The sequence below is a fragment of the Hyperolius riggenbachi genome, chromosome 1 (assembly GCF_040937935.1).
Source record: "Hyperolius riggenbachi isolate aHypRig1 chromosome 1, aHypRig1.pri, whole genome shotgun sequence".
NCBI classification, from domain to species: Eukaryota; Metazoa; Chordata; class Amphibia; order Anura; family Hyperoliidae; genus Hyperolius; species Hyperolius riggenbachi.
Window position 1 is genome coordinate 130,532,074 of NC_090646.1, and position 24,846 is coordinate 130,556,919.

Here is a 24,846-nt window from a genome sequence, read left to right on the forward strand (position 1 = left end):
TGGCTGCCTTTACTGCAAACTGATTGTGAATCGATTTCAGCATGAAACCGATCACAATCTGTGGAGCTGCCGCCGCCAGCTATACATTACCTGCTCCGCCGGCGTGTATCCCCTCTGTCCCCGTTGCTCCTTCTCCTGCTGGGCTCCGGCTGGCTTCACTTATTTCTGTCCGGGGAAGTTTAAACAGTAGAGGGCGCTCTACTGTTTAAACTTCCTGTCGGGACAGGAAGTAAGAGAAGCCAGCCGGAACCCAGCGGAGAAGAAGCAGCGGGGACAGAGGGGATACACGCCGGCGGAGCAGGTAATGTACTGCCGCTAGCGTCGGTCATTTGAACGCCGCTATCGATGATCAAACGAAATCTTCCGCACGGACCGATCGACGGGAACGATTGATTTCGGGCGGAAATCGATTGTTCTGTCAGCGTTTGCGCAACGATTTCGAATCTGCTGTATATCGGCGGGAAAATCGTTAGGTGTATGGGCCCCTTAAAGGAGGTTGTACACTATCAGTCCAAGTAAACAATCTCTCCCTGATTGTTTACCAGCATAATACAATACAATAATATTTCTATAGGGCTTTTCTCCCATAGGACTCAAAGCGCTTAGGCTCTCTCAGATTCAGTAATTGGTAGTAGGATGAAGTATTCACACAACAAAAGTTATAATTCTGCAAATGCCAAACTGAACAGGTGGGTTTTCAGTCTGTATTTAAACACGGCCAGGGATGGAGCTGTCCTGATCTGTTGAGGTAGGGAGTTCCAAAACGTAGGGGCAGCATGACAGAAGGCTCTGGGACCAAAAGTTTCCAAGTGGACTCTGGGTATGACTAGATTATTAGAACCTGTGGATCTGAGAATGCTGGCGTACACAAGCTACGTTTTTTCAGTCAATTCTGCCGTTTGATAAATTTTTGATTATTTTTTCCGCTTGATTTTCTTATCTTTTCTTATCAATTTCCATTCACTTCTATGAGAAATGGAGCAGTAAAACGATCGAAAGTAATATCGGACATATCGGAAATTATCTATCGAACGCATTTATCAAAACTAAAAACGCGCCGTGTGTACCTAGCACAATGCCTGGTACATACCATGCAATTTCCTGTCAGATAGATAATTTCTGACAGATCCTTATTGATCCAATTTTTTGATCACGTCTAAACAAATCAATCAGAAAAACAATCGGAAATCAAATCGGCCCTGTCGGAAATTATCCATCGACCCGTCTATCTGATAGAAAATTGCTTGGTGTGTACCAGGCATAAAGGGGCCCTTACAGTCAATTTCTTGTTTTTGATCGGAGAAATCTGATAACTATTTCCACTTGACCAAATGATTTGAAAAATTGAATCAATATATTATACACTTACAATGGATTTTTCCAAAAATTAAAAGAAGAAAAAATATTAAAATATTTAGTTTTCATAGTTTTCTTTTTTATTCCTCCAATACATCTGATCAACGGCGAATGGAAAACTCGATTGCTTTTTCTCGATCAAATAAAATTATTGCTTTTTTATTTCTTATACAATTGTTAGTAAAAAAAGAAATGGGAAAACGTATTGATCTGATTGTGTTGTTTAAATCCGGTGGTGGTATGAATCTACTCTAATATCGGTCACCGCAGTGCGTCGATGCAGAACAAGCTATGTGACCATTACTCATGCACTGCTCCCGCCTGCACAACTGCAGCACTGGATTGAAAAAGAACAGTCATTCCTGATCAATGTTCTCAACTGATCTTTTGGTAGTTTGAAGGATTTAAAGGGAACACACGGTGAGAGTGATATGAAGGCTGACGTGTTTGTTTCCTTTTAAATAATGCACATTGCCTGGCTGCCCTGCTGATCCTCTGCCTATAACACTTCATGCCATAGAGCCTGAACAAGCATGCAGTTCAGATGTCTATGACATTTGTGACAAGGACTGTAACATTTTTAAGATATACAGTAAAGAGGACTGATTTACCAAGCTACTGTCAGGCAGGAGATCATAAGTGGTTTTCCAAGCCTAGCAAAGAATTCTTGCAGTGAACCAGAGACGAAGCACCCTGATGTATTCACCATATATATCAGTGGGAACATTAGAGAAAACACCTACCCTGCTCTCTGCTTCATCCTTCACTGCTCAGCCTGCTTATTATCAGCCCTGATAAAATCCCCCACTGAGCATTCAGTCTAGCTTTGCTCTGGAATGATAGCGGAGTCTGTCTTTTCTGATGTATTTTCAAGCCCAAGCCTGCCCCCTTCTGGCTCTGCTATAATTGACTCAGCTATAATGATTCCTGAGCAAAGCCAGACTGAATGTTCAGTCGGGGATTTTATCAGGGCTGATAACAAGCAGGCTGGGCAGTGAAGAACAAAACAGAGAGCAGGGTAGGTGTTTTCTCTAATGTTCCCACTGATATATATGGTAAAATACATGAGGGTGCTTCATCTCTGGTTCACTTTAAAGCCTTAAAGTGTACCCGAGGTGACACGTGACGTGATGAGCTAGATATGTGTATGTAGTGTAGTGCAAAGCATACAAATAACTAGGCTATGCTTTTTTTTTTTTTTTTTGCCTGATAGGGTTAAACATTCAAGCCTGCAAGTGACAGTTTCTCTCCTGGCAGGACCTAGTCAGTCGGACTAAAGCATAACCCTCACTCATAAGGAACTACAGCCATAAACTTGCCTGACAGAGAACAGCTTCTGAATGCAGGGGAATAGATAAAAATAGTTTATATATTTTAGTTCTGGAACACTTGTCATTGACATTTGTGCCATTCAGGTCTGTGTCATTAAGCAGAGACAAAACATTAAATCTACATTTTAGGTTTTTAAATATACCAGTACATTAAAAAACAAAACAAAAAAATGTCATTTTTAGAAGTGGAGGAAAAAAACAATTGTTTATTTCATCAGTTTATCTTCACCTCAGTTTCATTTTAACCAGTTACGAATCACAGAAGTGAGAATCTACGCCACACTTGCAGCTTTTTCTTAGCTCTGATACGGCGTAGATTCTACGCTGCGGCTTTCCGCGGTCCCAAGCCGATTGCTGCACCCGTAGATATGGCTGTAATATGACAGTCGAGCTTCTGCTTATTTGTAAGGAGCCAATTTCACTGACTCACAGTGATCACTGAACAGCAGCGTGAAAGAAAGGTTCTTGTCCTTAAGGTGCCAGAGGCTTGCGGTCTGAAATTGGTAAAGCTAGGTGACACTTGGCTGATGTGGGTGTTCAGGAACATCTTGGCTGAGAATCTAAGCATGTGTACAGGTGTCCCATGACAAGGCACAATGCCCAGATGATGGGTAAGCCCATTGTTTCACTCCGCATTCTTCCCCAGGGAGCTCCTCCATCATTCGCCACACTGTTATCCCTTTCCCCCCTCCATAGCAACAGAACCTCCTGTAGGCTAGCGATGTGCTGTAAAGCATTCTGCCCCAAACTGTCACCCAAATAAGGTACTAGCCTATCCCTCAATTTTCATATCTGCTGCAGCCATTCCAGGAGAAATTCTCTTTGAAAAAGGGAGTGAAATGACTCAAAGTTCCTACTCCAGCACAGAGTGATCACCTGACCTCACCCATCTTCCTCTGCTGCCACCAGCCCAGGGAAGAGGTGGGCAGGGGCAACTCTGTGCTATGGGTGATAGACTGGCTACCGTCCTCTCCCAACTTCTCAATGTCCACCTTGTATAGGTGATGAAGAACAGTGAAAGGAGTTTGGATGGCTCCCAGTCTGTTCCCTCAGGAAGGCTGTATTTCACATTGGCACAGAAAGACAGCTTTGCAAACACAGCCAGACAGGTAATAAAATATAAATAATAGGTCACGTAGGATAAAGTGGTTAACTGATACCAACATGTGTTGCCCTGCAAAATGGGATCTGTTCAGAGCCCTTTTGGTTCTCAGATCTGCCTGGAATCTTAGGAAACAGTGCTTATTATCTATGAGCTTCATGGGCTATAACATTTTAAATAAAGCTTTGTCAAACTAATGTTACATTGGGGAGGGGCTTGGTAATCAAGCCTATACTTAACTTTAGAAGCTCATCAGACCCTTGCTGTGATAGCATCCAGGATTGCTGAGGAAGCAATACATATTATGCAGCCATGCCAACGGCAGGTATGCAGTGCCACACTGAGAATCACTTCAATCACTAGTAAATCTATGCATCACTCAGAAGAAGTCCTGTAAAAAACACACTCTATATAAGACCTTGTACTGCTGAGTGAAAGTATCAGGCCATTCTCATACCTTGCCAAACAGAAGTGTGTGGAATGATACAGGATGGAATCCTGAGCACACACAGGCTGTGTAACTGCTTAGACAGGCAGACCGTACAATGATCAGACATGAGAGAAAGCCAAGCATTTGGCTGTCCAGCAACTATTTACTGAGGTACTGTCAGATGTTTTCTCCAGTTGTAACACGTAAACAAGGAGGACCTGTGGGATTCTAAAAAAACAAACTGTTCTGTCCAAGTGAGAAATGAGGGCAACGGGACAAGAGATGAACTCAGCCCAGGATTCAGAGCCAGACAGTAAGAGCCATGGAATTCCAATCATGCTGGCCTTAGCAGAGGACAGGAGGGAAAGTATGAGCATGTTTAAAGTGCTCTTCCATTACCTACAAAGAGAGCAGGAGCATCTGTCAGGACTTGCCAGTGTCACCAGTCACTAGGGGCTGCACACAGCAGAAGTAGCTACCATATGTGAAAAGGGCATTGCACACGGAGGGCACCAGAAACATGGTGTAGGGGGTGTAATTTGTTTCAGACAGGCCCTGCTGACATACTACAGATCAATTAACCACCTTTTCCTACATGACGTTGACTACATTTCATTAGGATTCTGACTGAGAACTGATAGAAGTGTTAGCAGTACACCCCCAGCCTGAGGTAAATTTAAATGGTGGGACAGCAGGAGAATGAGGAGCTGAGAAAGGACCAGGAAGGCTCTATAGGATCCAGGACCTTCCCTCTTAGGTGATTATTTAACTTTTTTTTTTCTTGAGAAGGCTACCAGTATCCTTTAAAGGGGAACTGAAGAGAGAGGTATATGGAGGCTGTCATGTTTATTTCCTTTTAGACAATACCAGTTGCCTGGCAGCCCTGCTGATCCTCTGCCTCTAATACTATTAGCCATAGCCCCTGAACAAGCATGCAGCAGATCAGGTGTTTCAGTGGTTCAGACTTATAAGTCTGATCTAACAAGACTAGCTGCATGCTTGTTTCTGGTTTTAATCAGATACTACTGCAGAGAAATAGACCAGCAGGGCTGCCAGGCAACTGGTATTGATTAAAAGGAAATAAACATGAGAGCCTCCATATACCTCTCTCTTCAGTTCCCCTTTAAACTGATCAGTATAAGGTGGAGATGACTGGAATACAGCGGTGAAAGATAGGATAAGAAACGTGTCACTTTTTTGTATGTCACTCACGATCTAGGAAATATTTTGATGCACTATATTTCTATATAGAACAATTATAATTTAGGTCACCAGAAACGACTGTTTATTATGGATTCTGGTGCCTAAGGTGTGTACAAGTGTCGGTGTTCTCCCCAGGCTCTTTTAGCCGGGTGCTCCATCCGGCTAGTTTTGGTGAGCACCCAGCTGTCACCGGCTCACCTCCTCCTATGCTGTAAGCAGAGTTGCCCGCATAAGTACTGGTCCTGCATTCTCTCATCTCGCCCCACCCGGCTACTTTTTCATGCCACTCGGCTGGAAAAATTTTCTAGAGAGAACACTGAAGTGTCATTAGACATCCACAAACACATCGTTCGTTATCAGGCACGCAGGAAAACCAAGCTTAATCGCTATGATTAGGTACTCCCATAGGTGCTTGCTACTTTTTCATCCTACCTCTCCACAGGGTAGAACATGCAAACAGCAGGTCTGTGCAAGGGAAGGCCCCCTGTATCAATCGTAAGCTAATGTTTCAGGCAATCAAAGATGCACGTGTGGGCCCAGCTTAAAAAGGAACTTTAACCTCGGATTGAACTTCATACCAATCAGTAGCTGATATCCCTTTCTCATGAGAAATCTTTAACTTTTCTCAAACAGATCATCAGCAAAATTTGTATGGCTGATATTGTGGTGAAACACCTCCCAGTGTGATGTCCTGACAGTTTGCGGTCTGTGAACCTCACTGCATTGTGGGAAATAACAGCTGTTTCCAACTGCCAAGCATACAGTATCTCCCTTTGCGGAACTTTCATTTACTGAGAGTTCTATGCACAGACAGCACCTGACAGGACTAAAGCGGTCATCACCTGTGATAAATTTCAAAATGTAGATCGGGTAGAGGAAAGGTTTTACAATGGGCAAACGGTGACTAAATCTATAAATGAATATTGTAAAAAATAAATAAAAAATAAGCAACTTTATTCATTACGTTATTCACTACAGTTCCTCTTTAAAGCTTCAGTAAATGTCATGTGTGATGGTCATAGCATTCACTTCTTACTCAGGCCATAATATGAATGGTACAGCTATGAAAGCCTGTGTGACAGCTCAGCCCACCTACACACTAATATGCCTTTTCACTGAATAGAGAGCTCATTTCTATTCAATCTGTGCTGCACAGAAGTACATGGAGTACAAGTGCTTTACAGCAACAGGTTAATTCACCTTCTAACAAGCCTGTTGCCTGGCATATGTCGAGCTGGTATCCGTCAATATGTCTCCACGGTGACGGTCTTTGTATTTTAATACTCACAATTCCTATGTTGGTGCTTGCCTCCATCTGTTCTTTTCCACTGCCTTACTTAAAAAGTCATATAAAAAGCCCTGCCAGACAGAATGATTCAGCCAAGGTCCTGTTCCCAGAAAGTGTGAGGAGAACACAAGCAATCTCAGGGGCAAAATAATAAATGGCTTGTTTACAGTGATGTGCTGGGAGATGAATGGAATCGCTCAGCATGAGGCAGACTTGGGGTGAACAGACATGCACTTACCAGCAAAAGGTTACCAAAACGAAGGAAGAACGTCAAATACAGTTCACCAACGCAGGCTGTATCAATTACAAATAGAGGGACTGCCCAGGATATTAAAGGAGATGTGTGCTTATGCTTTCATTGCACTACAAGAGTGGTGTCATAAGCTCCCAACTATCCCTCTTTTGGAGGGACAGGGCCTCTTTGGGAACCCTGTCCCTCTTTCTTACTAATGTGACCCTCTTTCAGGAACGATGTACAGATCTATCTAAATATATGTATTTTTCTACTGAGAAATGTGTGTTTGACTCTAAACTTTATTCCCATCCTTTAAATTGATATATTTCTCATCTTCATGTGAATATAAAGGAAAATCAAACAGGATATAAAGAACCAGGGTGGTTTGAACAGTAAAATAACCTATTTTTCTAATTCAATCTTTATGGTATGCGTGACTAGGGGCTTGCCGACGGCATGATTAGGGGTGTGGCTTAAGTGTCACTCCCTCTTATCTCAAAAAGTTGGGGGGTACTGTGTGGTGATTTCACTGGCATTTCAGGCCACTGTAAGAGGCCAGACAGCCTGAAAACCACTGATCGGCTGCCAGCCCAATGCTCTACCACTATCATGAACAATAGAATGTCGGCACTTTTGAAAAACAGTTATAAGTGACTTCAACATGGTAGATCAGACACTTTGCAGGCTGTAATAGTCAAATCTCTGTTCAGCTACCTCAACAGAATGCAATGGGACAGTTGTGCAAATGGCTAACAAACGCTTTATGAACACAGTGCTGGTGTTGTGGCGCAGTGGATGGCTGCTGAAGAATTTTTTTTCACTATTGTGCTGCCCAACCTTCACGGCTTCCTCAAACCTTTGCCACAGGGCTGCCTACAAACACTGGCACATACTTACACAGTGGTAGATGGCTGATCAGGCAGCTGAGAACTGCACTTTTGTTCCAATCGTCCATGCAAACACCCCCCCCCCCCCCCCCCCCTACACCTTGCAGGGGAAAAACAAAGCATGATCGCTGCCTCCCTAGTTGACTGAATGCTTGTCTCAGGTCTCTGATAATTGCTGCCTCCCTTGTAGAGATTGCACTGGAGCCCAAACAACAGTCCATCATGTCACTGCAATCTAGTAGTCAGCTGCACAGGACATCAAGGACCCTTAAGCAGATTGCCAAGGAAAGTATGCATTATTCTTCCACATGACTGCTTTACTTTTCTGCCTAAAGTTATACTTGTGTTTTTTTCATGTACATTTGAAATTTGAATATGAATGTTCTATATTCACCGAACATATACAACGTCTTTTCTAATTAGTACAGCAGAAGCGCTTTGCTATGTGGCAGTTTGTATAGGGATTCCTTTTATTGAATAATTAGAAAGAAGATGGTGCTGCTTGTGTAGGCTGAAGAGGAAGGTCTATCTCTTGATTAAAGTATGGCCCACACTGGGGCCGGACTGCAAACAGCCAGCTGGAGCAGTCTTCCGCAGCACGCATTTGAATCCCATTGCAAAGCATGGCACAGCAAAGGGATACGGATGCAAATATGCTTCAGCACGGGTGATGCGTACGTTTCGGAAATGGACTTATCGTCTAAATGGAAATGTGCCCTTAGAGGTTTGTGGTGTACACTTCAGAAATAAACTGTAGCCCCTGAAAGTGAAAGTTTGAATAAGGGACACCAGGAAAGTTCTATATACTATTACTACTACACATACGATTACCACTTCCATTTATTTTCAGGTTTGCTTTTAGGACATAAGACTACACATACGCATAATAAAAGGCTGCTTCCTTACTGCTCATTATGACTCTGCATAATTAACAGAATATACATGTTATACAATAGGTTATTACAATATATGTGGGGTTTCGCACTCATTGTAATTGAAAAGCTGGTGTAAAATTATCTTTTATGAAAAAAAAATAAGCAGCAGTAGACAATTCTCCCTCTTACATTTCTTGTCCATAAAAAGAATGATCTAATTGGTCATTATGGGCAAGAGAAACGATTGTTCCTTCAGATGCTTTCAATTTCCTGTGATTACTGGTGTAACAAAGCCTGCAATGGCAATCTGCAATAAAGTGGATTCTGGTCTCCATAAACTCTCCCACACACATTAAACTGCAGGCCGGTCCCGAGATAAAACCTCTGTCTGATACAGAAATGAATCTGTCGATGCAATCAGCCGCAGTCAACACTTTCTCACCAAAACCAGCAGCTCTGCCTAACTGCACTTCTAGTTTTCATTTGCACATCACATCATTAAATTGCTGGGGATTAAGACGTAAAGTCTATGGATGTGTTCACTTTAAACAAAAGCCAGGTTTTTGCAGATGCAGCATCTACAGTACATGTAATTTCCAGCTTTCCAGATTAGCTTTTTGTGAAAATGTGAAAGTCCTTTCTTCTCACTCTGGAAGCGGTATTGGATTTCTCCTAAAAATGAGGATTTGACAAATTCTGTTACCTGCTTATATTTACAGCAGTTTTGTATGGATATGCAATATCTCTATAATGCTCTATTACATGAGCTGGCACCTGGATTTTTCGGAAGATTTTCCTTTAACAAACTTTTTTTTTTTTTTTTTTATAAAACAAAACTTTTCTTCCGCAAAAATAATTTAAAGCACACCTAAACCCAAGGCAAAGCTACCCAGGGCAGGTACAGAGGTATGTTCATGTTGGATCCACATACCTCTGTGCCTTGTCTGTTCCTCTTTTTGTCCCCTTGCTCCCTGTAGAAATCTCTTTAAAAGGGACACTGTAGGGGGTCAGGGGAAAATGAGTTGAAGTTACCCGGGGCTTCGAATGGTCCCCCACAGACATCCTGTGCCCGCGCAGCCACTCCCCAATGCTCCGGCCCCGCCTCTGGTTCACTTCTGGAATTTCAGACTTTAAAATCTGAAAACCACTGCGCCTGCGTTGCTGTGTCCACGCTTCCTCTGATGTCACCAGGAGCGTATTGCACATGCCCAGTATGGTCTGTGTCTGCACAGTACGCTCCTGGTGACATCAGCGGGAGCGTGGACACAGCAACGCAGGTGCAGTGGTTTTCAGAAGGAAGGAGGGCACAATGCCTGGAGGGAAGGTAGGAAGGAGGGCACAATGCCTGGAGGGAAGGAAGGAAGGAGGGCACAATGCCTGGAGGGAAGGAAGGAAGGAGGGCACAATGCCTGGAGGGAAGGAAGGAGGGCACAATGCCTGGAGGGAAGGAAGGAAGGAGGGCACAATGCCTGGAGGGAAGGAAGGAGGGCACAATGCCTGGAGGGAAGGAAGGAGGGCACAATGCCTGGAGGGAAGGAAGGAGGGCACAATGTCTGGAGGGAAGGAAGGAAGGAGGGCACAATGCCTGTAGGGAAGGCAGGAAGGAGGGCACAATGCCTGTAGGGAAGGCAGGAAGGAGGGCACAATGCCTGTAAGGAAGGAAGGAAGGAGGGCACAATCCCTGGAGGGAAGGAAGGAAGGAGGGCACAATGCCTGGAGGGAAGGAAGGAAGGAAGGAGGGCACAATGCCTGAAGGGAAGGAAGGAAGGAGGGCACAATGCCTGGAGGGGAAGGAAGGAGGGCACAATGCCTGGAGGGGAAGGAAGGAGGGCACAGTGCCTGGAGGGAAGGAAGGAGGGCACAGTGCCTGGAGGGAAGGCAGGAAGGAGGGCACAATGCCTGTAGGGAAGGCAGGAAGGAGGGCACAATGCCTGTAGGGAAGGCAGGAAGGAGGGCACAATGCCTGTAGGGAAGGCAGGAAGGAGGGCACAATGCCTGGAGGGAAGGAAGGAAGGAGGGCACAATGCCTGGAGGGAAGGAAGGAAGGAGGGCACCATGCCTGGAGGGAAGGAAGGAGGCCACAATGCCTGGAGGGAAGGAAGGAAGGAGGGCACAATGCCTGGAGGGAAAGAAGGAGGGCACAATGCCTGGAGGGAAGGAAGGAGGGCACAATGCCTGGAGGGAAGGAAGGAGGGCACAATGCCTGGAGGGAAGGAAGGAGGGCACAATGCCTGGAGGGAAGGAAGGAGGGCACAATGCCTGGAGGGAAGGAAGGAGGGCACAATGCCTGGAGGGGAGGAAGGAGGGCACAATGCCTGGAGGGAAGGAAGGAGGGCACAATGCCTGGAGGGAAGGAAGGAGGGCACAGTGCCTGGAGGGAAGGAAGGAAGGAGGGCACAATGCCTGTAGGGAAGGCAGGAAGGAGGGCACAATGCCTGGAGGGGAGGAAGGAAGGAGGGCACAATGCCTAAAGGAAAGAAGGGAGGGCACAATGCCTGGAGGGAAGGAAGGAAGGAGGGCACAATGCCTGGAGGGAAGGAAGGAGGGAAGGAGGGCACAATGCCTGAAGGGAAGGAAGGAAGGAGGGCACAATGCCTGGAGGGGAAGGAAGGAGGGCACAATGCCTGGAGGGGAAGGAAGGAGGGCACAGTGCCTGGAGGGAAGGAAGGAGGGCACAGTGCCTGGAGGGAAGGAAGGAGGGCACAATGCCTGGAGGGAAGGAAGGAAGGAAGGAGGGCACAATGCCTGGAGGGAAGGAAGGAGGGCACAATGCCTGAAGGGAAGGAAGGAAGGAGGCCACAATGCCTGGAGGGAAGGAAGGAAGGAGGGCACAATGCCTGAAGGGAAGGAAGGAAGGAGGCCACAATGCCTGGAGGGAAGGAAGGAAGGAGGGCACAATGCCTGGAGGGAAGGAAGGAAGGAAGGAGGGCACAATGCCTGGAGGGAAGGAAGGAGGGCACAATGCCTGGAGGGAAGGAAGGAGGGCACAATGCCTGGAGTGAAGGATGGAAGGAGGGCACAATGCCTGGAGGGAAGGAAGGAAGGAGGGCACAATGCCTGGAGGGAAAGAAGGAAGGAGGGCACAATGCCTGGAGGGAAGGAAGGAAGGAGGGCACAATGCCTGGAGGGAAGGAAGGAAGGAGGGCACAATGCCTGGAGGGAAGGAGGGCACAATGCCTGGAGGGAAGGAAGGAGGGCACAATGCCTGGAGGGAAGGAAGGAGGGCACAATGTCTGGAGGGAAGGAAGGAAGGAGGGCACAATGCCTGTAGGGAAGGCAGGAAGGAGGGCACAATGCCTGGAGGGAAGGAAGGAAGGAGGGCACAATGCCTGGAGGGAAGGAAGGAAGGAGGGCACCATGCCTGGAGGGAAGGAAGGAGGCCACAATGCCTGGAGGGAAGGAAGGAAGGAGGGCACAATGCCTGAAGGGAAGGAAGGAAGGAGGCCACAATGCCTGGAGGGAAGGAAGGAAGGAGGGCACAATGCCTGGAGGGAAGGAAGGAAGGAAGGAGGGCACAATGCCTGGAGGGAAGGAAGGAGGCCACAATGCCTGGAGGGAAGGAAGGAGGGCACAATGCCTGGAGGGAAGGAAGGAGGGCACAATGCCTGAAGGGAAGGAAGGAAGGAGGCCACAATGCCTGGAGGGAAGGAAGGAAGGAGGGCACAATGCCTGAAGGGAAGGAAGGAAGGAGGCCACAATGCCTGGAGGGAAGGAAGGAAGGAGGGCACAATGCCTGGAGGGAAGGAAGGAAGGAAGGAGGGCACAATGCCTGGAGGGAAGGAAGGAGGGCACAATGCCTGGAGGGAAGGAAGGAGGGCACAATGCCTGGAGGGAAGGAAGGAAGGAAGGAGGGCACAATGCCTGGAGGGAAGGAAGGAGGGCACAATGCCTGAAGGGAAGGAAGGAAGGAGGCCACAATGCCTGGAGGGAAGGAAGGAAGGAGGGCACAATGCCTGAAGGGAAGGAAGGAAGGAGGCCACAATGCCTGGAGGGAAGGAAGGAAGGAGGGCACAATGCCTGGAGGGAAGGAAGGAAGGAAGGAGGGCACAATGCCTGGAGGGAAGGAAGGAGGGCACAATGCCTGGAGGGAAGGAAGGAGGGCACAATGCCTGGAGTGAAGGATGGAAGGAGGGCACAATGCCTGGAGGGAAGGAAGGAAGGAGGGCACAATGCCTGGAGGGAAAGAAGGAAGGAGGGCACAATGCCTGGAGGGAAGGAAGGAAGGAGGGCACAATGCCTGGAGGGAAGGAAGGAAGGAGGGCACAATGCCTGGAGGGAAGGAGGGCACAATGCCTGGAGGGAAGGAAGGAGGGCACAATGCCTGGAGGGAAGGAAGGAGGGCACAATGTCTGGAGGGAAGGAAGGAAGGAGGGCACAATGCCTGTAGGGAAGGCAGGAAGGAGGGCACAATGCCTGGAGGGAAGGAAGGAAGGAGGGCACAATGCCTGGAGGGAAGGAAGGAAGGAGGGCACCATGCCTGGAGGGAAGGAAGGAGGCCACAATGCCTGGAGGGAAGGAAGGAAGGAGGGCACAATGCCTGGAGGGAAAGAAGGAGGGCACAATGCCTGGAGGGAAGGAAGGAGGGCACAATGCCTGGAGGGAAGGAAGGAGGGCACAATGCCTGGAGGGAAGGAAGGAAGGAAGGAGGGCACAATGCCTGAAGGGAAGGAAGGAAGGAGGGCACAATGCCTGGAGGGGAAGGAAGGAGGGCACAATGCCTGGAGGGGAAGGAAGGAGGGCACAGTGCCTGGAGGGAAGGAAGGAGGGCACAGTGCCTGGAGGGAAGGCAGGAAGGAGGGCACAATGCCTGTAGGGAAGGCAGGAAGGAGGGCACAATGCCTGTAGGGAAGGCAGGAAGGAGGGCACAATGCCTGGAGGGAAGGAAGGAAGGAGGGCACAATGCCTGGAGGGATGGAAGGAGGGCACAATGCCTGGAGGGAAGGAAGGAAGGAGGGCACAATGCCTGAAGGGAAGGAAGGAAGGAGGGCACAATGCCTGGAGGGGAAGGAAGGAGGGCACAATGCCTGGAGGGGAAGGAAGGAGGGCACAGTGCCTGGAGGGAAGGAAGGAGGGCACAGTGCCTGGAGGGAAGGCAGGAAGGAGGGCACAATGCCTGTAGGGAAGGCAGGAAGGAGGGCACAATGCCTGTAGGGAAGGCAGGAAGGAGGGCACAATGCCTGGAGGGAAGGAAGGAAGGAGGGCACAATGCCTGGAGGGAAGGAAGGAAGGAGGGCACCATGCCTGGAGGGAAGGAAGGAGGCCACAATGCCTGGAGGGAAGGAAGGAAGGAGGGCACAATGCCTGGAGGGAAAGAAGGAGGGCACAATGCCTGGAGGGAAGGAAGGAGGGCACAATGCCTGGAGGGAAGGAAGGAGGGCACAATGCCTGGAGGGGAGGAAGGAGGGCACAATGCCTGGAGGGAAGGAAGGAGGGCACAATGCCTGGAGGGGAGGAAGGAGGGCACAATGCCTGGAGGGAAGGAAGGAGGGCACAATGCCTGGAGGGAAGGAAGGAGGGCACAGTGCCTGGAGCGAAGGAAGGAAGGAGGGCACAATGCCTGTAGGGAAGGCAGGAAGGAGGGCACAATGCCTGGAGGGGAGGAAGGAAGGAGGGCACAATGCCTAAAGGGAAGAAGGGAGGGCACAATGCCTGGAGGGAAGGAAGGAAGGAGGGCACAATGCCTGAAAGGAAGGAAGGAGGGAAGGAGGGCACAATGCCTGAAGGGAAAGAAGGAAGGAGGGTACAATGCCTGGAGGGGAAGGAAGGAGGGCACAATGCCTGGAGGGGAAGGAAGGAGGGCACAGTGCCTGGAGGGAAGGAAGGAGGGCACAGTGCCTGGAGGGAAGGAAGGAGGGCACAATGCCTGGAGGGAAGGAAGGAAGGAAGGAAGGAGGGCACAATGCCTGGAGGGAAGGAAGGAGGGCACAATGCCTGAAGGGAAGGAAGGAAGGAGGCCACAATGCCTGGAGGGAAGGAAGGAAGGAGGGCACAATGCCTGGAGGGAAGGAAGGAAGGAAGGAGGGCACAATGCCTGGAGGGAAGGAAGGAGGGCACAATGCCTGGAGGGAAGGAAGGAGGGCACAATGCCTGGAGTGAAGGATGGAAGGAGGGCACAATGCCTGGAGGGAAGGAAGGAAGGAGGGCACAATGCCTGGAGGGAAGGAAGGAAGGAGGGCACAATGCCTGGAGGGAAGGAAGGAGGGCACAATTCCTGAAGGGAAGGAAGGAAGGAGGGCACAATGCCTGGAGGGAAGGAGGGCACAATGCCTGGAGGGAAGGAAGGAGGGCACAATGCCTGGAGGGAAGGAAGGAGGGCACAATGTCTGGAGGGAAGGAAGGAAGGAGGGCACAATGCCTGTAGGGAAGGCAGGAAGGAGGGCACAATGCCTGTAGGGAAGGCAGGAAGGAGGGCACAATGCCTGTAAGGAAGGAAGGAAGGAGGGCACAATCCCTGGAGGGAAGGAAGGAAGGAGGGCACAATGCCTGGAGGGAAGGAAGGAGGGCACAATGCCTGGAGGGAAGGAAGGAAGGAAGGAGGGCACAATGCCTGAAGGGAAGGAAGGAAGGAGGGCACAATGCCTGGAGGGGAAGGAAGGAGGGCACAATGCCTGGAGGGGAAGGAAGGAGGGCACAGTGCCTGGAGGGAAGGAAGGAGGGCACAGTGCCTGGAGGGAAGGCAGGAAGGAGGGCACAATGCCTGTAGGGAAGGCAGGAAGGAGGGCACAATGCCTGTAGGAAAGGCAGGAAGGAGGGCACAATGCCTGGAGGGAAGGAAGGAAGGAGGGCACAATGCCTGGAGGGAAGGAAGGAAGGAGGGCACCATGCCTGGAGGGAAGGAAGGAGGCCACAATGCCTGGAGGGAAGGAAGGAAGGAGGGCACAATGCCTGGAGGGAAAGAAGGAGGGCACAATGCCTGGAGGGAAGGAAGGAGGGCACAATGCCTGGAGGGAAGGAAGGAGGGCACAATGCCTGGAGGGAAGGAAGGAGGGCACAATGCCTGGAGGGGAGGAAGGAGGGCACAATGCCTGGAGGGGAGGAAGGAGGGCACAATGCCTGGAGGGAAGGAAGGAGGGCACAATGCCTGGAGGGGAAGGAAGGAGGGCACAATGCCTGGAGGGAAGGAAGGAGGGCACAATGCCTGGAGGGAAGGAAGGAGGGCACAGTGCCTGGAGGGAAGGAAGGAAGGAGGGCACAATGCCTGTAGGGAAGGCAGGAAGGAGGGCACAATGCCTGGAGGGGAGGAAGGAAGGAAGGAGGGCACAATGCCTGGGGGGGGGGGGGGAGGGAGATGGAGGGCCCAATTCCTGGAGTGAAGGATGGCATAGTGGCGGGAAGGAAAATGGAAGGCATAATGAATGAAGGAAAATAACTGCTATCAGCTAGGAACCAAAAGCTAGGTGGATGAATAAGGGCTCTTTTCCACAGATGGCTGAACTGCTTATTTGTTGAGAAGTTCAGTGTCCTATCTGCCACCCATGACTGCCATTCCAGTGCAAGTTTGTAACACGCAGTGGCGTTAACAGGCGACGAAAAAACATCTCCTGTTGTGTCTCGGAGCACAGCAACTGCCGTACTCAGATGCAACTATAGGGGGGGGGGGGGGGGGGGTTTGGCTGTCTGCCCCCCATGCTGAGCACTAGCAAAGTGGTGAATTCACAGCCTACCAGAAACTTGTGAAGAAGAGTCCTAAGAAGGGCAGTTGTTGAGCAAGCAGACATTGTACTGAAGATTTCCTGATGCTGCGTTTAGCGCCAAAAAGGCAGCTTATCAGTGTCCATGGCCATCCACACCGCACATTATCTCTTTCCCAATGAGAAGCACATTTTCTTAGATGCAAAAACAGCTCCTCGTCCGTAGATATATATCTGCAAGCCTTGCTTCGCTGACTAGACACCAGAAAAACAGTCATATTAGACATGCACAGACTTTTACAATATTGAGGTGTGAATGCAGAAAAAGCAGCAAGGTGACAGACAGGAAGTTACACAATGGAGACCCTGCATTCCCTATTCTAAATATGATGTGGTTAGATTGCCCCACAAACACAATCCGACAAACCGTTTTCTCAGACACTACACTAATTACTCATCATGTGGCGACACGATTTTACTGATCACGTCAAACAGCTGATATGCTTTCTGTCACTTATGCTGTTCTCTATGGACATATTGGATTGTACATATTAATAGATTACCAGTCAGTCAAGATTAATAATAATAATAATAATTAAAAAAAAAAAAAACGTATCACACAATTTAATTGGGGGAGGAGATATGACCATCAAAGCATGTAAACAGCAATGTCACAGATAATAAAGTATATGTAAAATTAAACATAAAAAGTCACAAAAAGATTAACAGACTGGCTTTAAAGTGGATCCGAGATAAACTTTTACTCATTGCATAATTGTGTTCCTTTCATATAGTTTATAGGGCATTCCTCAAGCCAAATACTTTTTTTGTTTTGTTTTAATACTCTAATTCCCTATAAACTGATTTTATGCTAGCATAAGGCAAATAATTTGGCAAACATTTGGCATTTTGCTCACTTTGTTTTTAAGTGCATGCACACACAGAATATAGTTATTCAAGAGAGCTCCTAATAGAAAGTACAAGGTGGGCGTGCCCTAGTCTGAAACAGGATTTAGGGCTGGTGCACACCGAGCGGCTTTTTCAGCGTTTCTGCAGCCGCTTGCGGCTGTGGATCCGCTTGGTCAATGTATCTCAATGGGGTGGTTCACACCAGAGCGGGAGGCGTTTTGCAGAAACGCATACTCCCGGGGTGAGGCATTTTTTGGATTGTGGAAGCGTTTCTGCCTCAATGTTAAGTATAGGAAAAACGCAAACAGCTCTGAAAAACACCAGTTCAGAGCGGTTTTGCAGGCGTTTTTGTTACAGTAGCTGTTCAGTAACAGCTTGACTGTAACAATACATGAAATCTACTACACCAAAAACGATTCACAAAACCGCAAAATGCTAGCTGAAACACTACAGAAAAAGAAGAAAAAAGAGTTTCAAAATCTGCTAGCATTTTGCGGATCTGCTAGCGGTTTTTGGTGTGCACCAGGCCAAAGAGTGCAGGAAACCTTCCATAAAAAAGGATGCCACCATACACGCCCATGATAAAAACTGTGTTTTGCGGCAAAGAAGGGAAATTTGGGTGCCACTTTGCAATGCTGCAATTTGCATATTGGCATGCGTCGGAGGCAGCTATTTTATCGGGCACCTCCAAATACCCACATGTATTTTTTTTCTTTTGAAAGCCAAAACGGATCATTATTGTGCAAATACAGTGGCTTGCAAAAGTATTCGGCCCCTTTGACGTTTTTCACATTTTGTCACATTACTGCCACAAACATGCATCAATTTTATTGGAATTCCACGTGAAAGACCAATACAAAGTGGTGTACAAATAAATAACTGCAAAGTGGTGTGTGCGTAATTATTCGGCCCCGAGTCAATACTTTGTAGAACCACCTTTTACAGCTGCCAGTCTTTTAGGGTAGGTCTCTACCAGCTTTGCACATCTAGAGACTGAAATCCTTGCCCATTCTTCTTTGCAAAATAGCTCCAGCTCAGTCAGATTAGATGGACAGCGTTTGTGAACAGCAGTTTTCAGATCTTGCCACAGATTCTCGATTGGATTTAGATCTGGACTTTGACTGGGCCATTCTAACACATGGATATGTTTTGTTTTAAACCATTCCATTGTTGCCCTGGCTTTATGTTTAGGGTCATTGTCCTGCTGGAAGGTGAACCTCCGCCCCAGTCTCAAATCTTTTGCAGTCTCCAAGAGGTTTTCTTCCAAGTTTGCCCTGTATTTGGCTCTATCCATCTTCCCATTAACTCTGACCAGCTTCCCTGTCCCTGCTGAAGAGATGCACCCTCCGAGCATGATGCTGTTACCACCATATTTGACCGTGGGGATGGTGTGTTCAGAGTGATGTGCAGTGTTAGTTTTCTGCCACACATAGCATTTTGCATTTTGGCCAAAAAGTTCCATTTTGGTCTCATCTGACCAGAGCACCTTCTTCCACATGGTTGCTGTGTCCCCCACATGGCTTGTGGCAAACTGCAAACGGGACTTCGTATGCTTTTCTGTTAACAATGGCTTTCTTCTTGCTACTCTTCCGTAAAGGCCAACTTTGTACAGTGCATGACTAATAGTTGTCCTATGGACAGAGTCTCCCACCTGAGCTGTAGATCTCTGCAGCTCGTCCAGAGTCACCATGGGCCTCTTGACTGCATTTCTGATCAGCGCTCTCCTTGTTCGGCCTGTGAGTTTAGGTGGATGGCCTTGTCTTGGTAGGTGTACAGTTGTGCCATACTCCTTCCATTTCTGAATGATCGCTTGAACAGTGCTCCGTGGGATGTTCAAGGCTTTGGAAATCTTTTTGTAGCCTAAGCCTGCTTTAAATTTCTCAATAACTTTATCCCTGACCTGTCTTGTGTGTTCTTTGGACTTCATGGTGTTGTTGCTCCCAATAATCTCTTAGACAACAGCTGAGGCCCTCACAGAGCAGCTGTATTTGTACTTACATTAGATTACACCCAGGTGCACTCTATTTAGTCATTAGCACTCATCAGGCAATGTCTATAGGCAACTGACTGCACTCAGATCAAAGGGGGCCGAATAATTATGCACACACCACTTTGCAGTTATTTATTTGTAAAAATTGTTTGGAATCCTGTATGATTTTCGTTCCACTTCTCACATGTACACCACTTTGTATTGGTCTTTCATGTGGAATTCCAATAAAATTGATTCATGTTTGTGGCAGTAATATAGGAATATGGGAAATGTGGAAAACTTCAAGGGGGCCGAATACTTTTGCAACCCACTGTACACTGGTAAATGAAAGTGATACAGCAGGGTTTGTTAGTATGCAGTTTTCCACAAGCTTTAGGCATCATATGAAGTCATCTGCAGAGCCATATAAGGGATGCAAAAGTAGCCAACCACCATGGTTTGATTTCAAGGTAATTACTGAAAAAGTTATCTTAGATACCCTGTTAAACCTCAAGGCCTGAACAACTCTGACTTTGTGGGCAGCCTGGGTGTACTGAGTGATAGGGAATTAAGCTTCAGGAATCAAGTCTCAGGTGTTAAGAAATATTCCTCCTTTCATCTAAGGCCCAGTTCACATTTGCATTTATTTCCAGAACGTAACCGGAATGTATACTGTACAAGTGGAACGGAGGTGAATGGATCCAATGTTAACCTATGGATCCATTCACATGCGTCCGTTGGTACGGATACGTTCCGGTCCCCGGATCTGAAAAATGCTGCAGGCCCTAATTTTCCGGATCATTCTACCTAGCGGAACGGATCCGTACCAACCTTATCTTAATAGGCAGCCGGCGGTAGACGCTTCAGTCGTCTTCCGTGTCATGTGACTACATGACGCGTCATGTGTCTAGTCACAGCGGAAGAAGAGGAAACCTCTACCGCCGGCTGCCTATGAAGATAAGGTATGTATTTGCTGATTGAAAACGGATCCGATCAATCATTGATCAGATCAGTTTTCACTATGTGAACGGGCCACGGACTGAGCCATCCGGATCCAGTGAAGCGGAGACCGGATCCGCTCACCGGATCCTTTTTGGCAAAACCGCAGATGTGAACCGGGCCTAAGTAACATAGAAAAAAATGAAGCACCTCATCCTTCCAGCAGATCTTCCAACCATAGTTCAGTTCATGCTTTCATCACATCACATTACACTTGGATTACTGCAATGTTCTCTATACAGGCCTTCTAAACAAAGACCTGAACCACCTGCAATTAATACAGAATGTCACTGCAAGGCTGTTAACAAGCCAACTCCACCATTGCCACATAACACCAACTCCTCGCTTACTCCACTGGCGACTGATAAAATGGAAAATTCTGTTTATGATTGGCTTATTATCATTAAAATCCTTGTACAATCTAGGCCCTGGATACCAGAAGAATATGTTGCAACTGCATCATACCAACCACAATCTTAGATCAATAGGATCTAATAACTTGGTCACCCCCAGAATACACCTCAAAATCTCCGGAGACAGAGCCTTCTGTCATGCTGCTCCTACAGTTTGGAACTCCCTGTCACACCCAATCAGGACATTTCCAGCACTGGAAACATTTCAAGTGGATCCGAGGTGAACTTTTACTCATTGCATAATTGTGTTCCATTCCTATTGTTTATAGGGCATTCTTTAAGCCAAATATGTTTTAGTTTTTGTTTTAATACTCTAATTCTCTATAAACTAAACAAGCCACACCCACAGGTTTTCACAGAGCCTTGGCAGTAGCAAGGGCTCATGGGAGCTCAGTCTGGGCAGGAGGAGGAGAAGGTGTTACTAGCCATTGATTTCAGTGGTAGAGGGGAGGAGGGAGGAGTGGGATTAGGTTTACAAACAACATTGCAGCTGTCACTGTATCACAGGAAGACATAATCATATTCTATTAATGCTGTTTGCAGCTAGATTTGCTGTGTAAACCATCTAAACTTTAGATAAGATATATAGACAAGTTACTTGTTATAGTTAGTTTTTTATCTCGGATCCGCTTTAAGTCCAAACTGAACAGCCACCTGTTTACTCTGGCATTTATGAACACCTGACTATTTCCTCTGTAACACAGTCCAGACTGCATCCCTGTATTAAAATGAGACATATCTGTGCTCTTTGAGTCCTCCAGGAGAAAAGCGCTTTACAAATGTTATTGTATTGTATTACTGTATTATCTGGCAATGCAAAGTAAAGTAACAATGACCAGCGTGTCAAATGTGCTACCTTTTATCTACACAGAAAACCTATATTATCCATCTAGTAATTATCAATCATTTTGCTCCACAGAAAGCGTAAAGATCCTTGTACAGCATTGCTCCTCAGCGAAGGTCAGATGGCTTGATGTACCACATTCAGTGGGGCACAGGTGACAATGACAATGGGATGATCTGTCACCTGTTATAAATAAATGGGCTTCGCACCACACTCCCCCTTCTGGAGATTTGGGTGCAAAAGAATGTGAACATTGCTTAGCAGTAACCATTCAGTAAGCTACAGGTCACGTTCACACACAGTACAACACTGTCACATGCAGTACATGTGTTCACACTGATGGAGCGCTGTCACACACTATACAAGTGTTCACACTGACAGAACACGGTCACACACAGTACAAGTGTTTGTACTGACTGAGCTCTGTCACATGCAGTACAAGTGTTCACACTGACAGAACACTATCACACACAGAACAAGTGTTCCCATTGAAGGAACACTACAGTGTTCTCCCCAGGCTCTTTTAGCCGGGTGCTCCACCCAGCTAGTTTTGATGAGAACCCGGCTGTCATCGGTTCACCTCCTCCTATGCTGTAAGCAGAGTTGCGCACAGAAGCCCCGGCCCTGCATTCTCTCATATTGCCCCACCCGGCTACTTTTTCATGCCAACCGGCTGGAAAAAATTTCTGAGGAGAACACTGCACTATCACACACAGAACAAGTGTTTGTACTGACTGAGCTCTGTCACAAGTGTTTGCACAGACGGAACACCACCACACACGGTACGAGTACTGTTGTTCATACTGATAGAATTTTCTTCTACTCACCCCATCCACTGGAAGCTGCTCTGTCATGTGCCACACATTGTACCCCCTGTGGGCAACAGTCCCGGTAAGTGGGTATGAGGCTTTAGAACAGTGGTCCTCACACTAAGAATGTGGCCCCCCTGAGGCTTTTTTTGCCCCCCCCCCCCCCAAAATGTAATACTTATAGATGCAGTCAGCTACATCTTTAAATATTGGTGGTTCGCATATAGAATAGCAGTGCTGGCACCACCCATCCACATGGAAGCCAGAAAGCAGAAATTTGCTGGTTTCCAATCAAATTCTACATCAGGTGACACTGCTTTCGAATTGGGCTGCAGGTTGTCACCTGGGTATGCTTTACTGTCTGGCCCGCAAAGACTTCTACATCATTTTATATATGTTCCGGCCCCCCAGCAGTCTGAAGTATGTTGACCCGGCCCTCGACCCAAAATGTCTGGGGACCCCTGCTTTAGAAGCAGAACAAATATTTCAGGGGAACCAAAAGTATTTTTCACATACACTGGGGAAGATAACAATGGGGAACACACCAGTGCCCATGATCTCCCATGAGAGTTTGAGCAAGAAGAATTTAGAAAACATAATTAGTAAAGTAAATCCTTTTTATTCACTATATATGTACAAACCTTCAATTTAGTAAGTACATTGATAACAAAGGTTAGCTTTAAACTATAAAAACTGTGCACAAAGGGCAATGAGGAGACCGTCATATCAACATTTTTCCCTGGGCCTCTCATATATCTGCCTTTCACATAGAACTCATTGATATACTTATTTTCCAGCATTAGTAGAATTAGAAGCTGATGGCTTGTGTATATGTGAACTTAATCATTCTCAATCTTAAAAGCCACCTAAAGCAAACACTTCCCTCCCACAGCCATGTTTAAACATGACTGATTGATGAGCTTACAAAAGGTGTACTTTTCCTCACTTGCTTAACATGCGAGCAGCTCATACTTAGCATCTCTCCTAAACCTGCACGCAACTAGCTAATCGCAGGCAGCAACCATGAGGCAATACAGACTCAGCACAGAACCTACATGCAACTAGCTGATCACAGGCAGCTACCACGAGGCAACATAGTCTCAGCACAGAACCTGCACGAAACTAGCTGATCACAGGCAGCTACCACGAGGAAATACAGACTCAGCACAGAGCACAGAACCTACATGCAACTAGCTGATCGCAGGCAGCTTCCACGAGGCAACAGTCCCAGCACAGAGCACAGACCCTGCACGCAACTAGGCAGCAGGCAGCTACCACGAGGCAACTTAGTCTCAGCACAGAACCTGCATGCAACTAGCTGATCGCAGGCAGCTACCACAAGGCAATACAGTCTCAGCACAGAGCACAGAACCTGCATGCAACTAGCTGATCGCAGGCAGCTACCACGAGGCAATACAGTCCCAGCACAGAACCTGCATGCAACTAGCTGATCGCAGGCAGCTACCACGAGGCAATACAGTCCCAGCACAGAACCTGCATGCAACTAGCTGATCGCAGGCAGCTACCACAAGGCAATACAGTCTTCAGCACAGAGCACAGAACCTGCATGCAACTAGCTGATCGCAGGCAGCTACCACGAGGCAACGCAGTCGCAACACAGAGCACAGAACCTGCACGCAACTAGCTGATCGCAGGCAGCTACCATGAGGCAATACAGTCTCAGCCCAGAGCACAGAACCTGCACGCAATTAGCTGAGCGCAGGCAGCTACCACGAGGCAACAGTCCCAGCACAGAGCACAGACCCTGCACGCAACTAGCTGATCGCAGGCAGCTACCATGAGGCAATACAGTCTCAGCCCAGAGCACAGAACCTGCACGCAACTAGCTGATCGCAGGCAGCTACCACGAGGCAACGCAGTCGCAACACAGAGCACAGAACCTGCACGCAACTAGCTGATCGCAGGCAGCTACCATGAGGCAATACAGTCTCAGCCCAGAGCACAGAGCCTGCACGCAACTAGCTGATCGCAGGTAGCTATCACGAGGCAATAGTCTCAGCACAAAGCAAAGAATGACAAAAAAAATCAATACAATCACACACAGTATATACTTCTGAGCACGAGTATGTAAACTGACTGCTTTCTGATGTAAATGTAACAATTTAAAATGTAACCAATCACTACAGAAATAAAGTTGTGCAGGGAACTGTTTCACTTGCTACAATGTAAGCATTTCATTAAATCTAAAAACAAATGTAGGAAGTATGGAGAGATCTGTATTCTATATGTGTTACAAATTTTATAGTGCTGACATTTGCACATTGCCCTTCAGACTAAATTTACATCATTACAGTTACCGGCCACTTTGGAGGGGGAGGACTAGATCATTTACAAGTGTTTTTAGGGGGTTGGAGAAATATTGAAGCAAACCACCACCACCAAAAACACATAAATACCAGAACAACTTACAAACACATTGTAGTGTCCTGGGTGGGATTCCAGCCTAAAACTCTAGCACTATCATGTCAGGGTGATCACCCCTCAGCCACAATTGTTACATTGTTTTCAAAGGCACAAAAGCCCTCTTTGCACTTTGGTGTAGTG

General features: G+C 47.4%; 1 protein-coding gene across 6 annotated transcripts in view; it reads right to left on the minus strand.

The window, feature by feature from the left end:
- FRYL (FRY like transcription coactivator) overlaps positions 1-24,846 on the minus strand; it is a 456,322-nt gene that overhangs the window by 290,010 nt on the left and 141,466 nt on the right. The gene's annotated exons all lie outside the window — the stretch shown is intronic.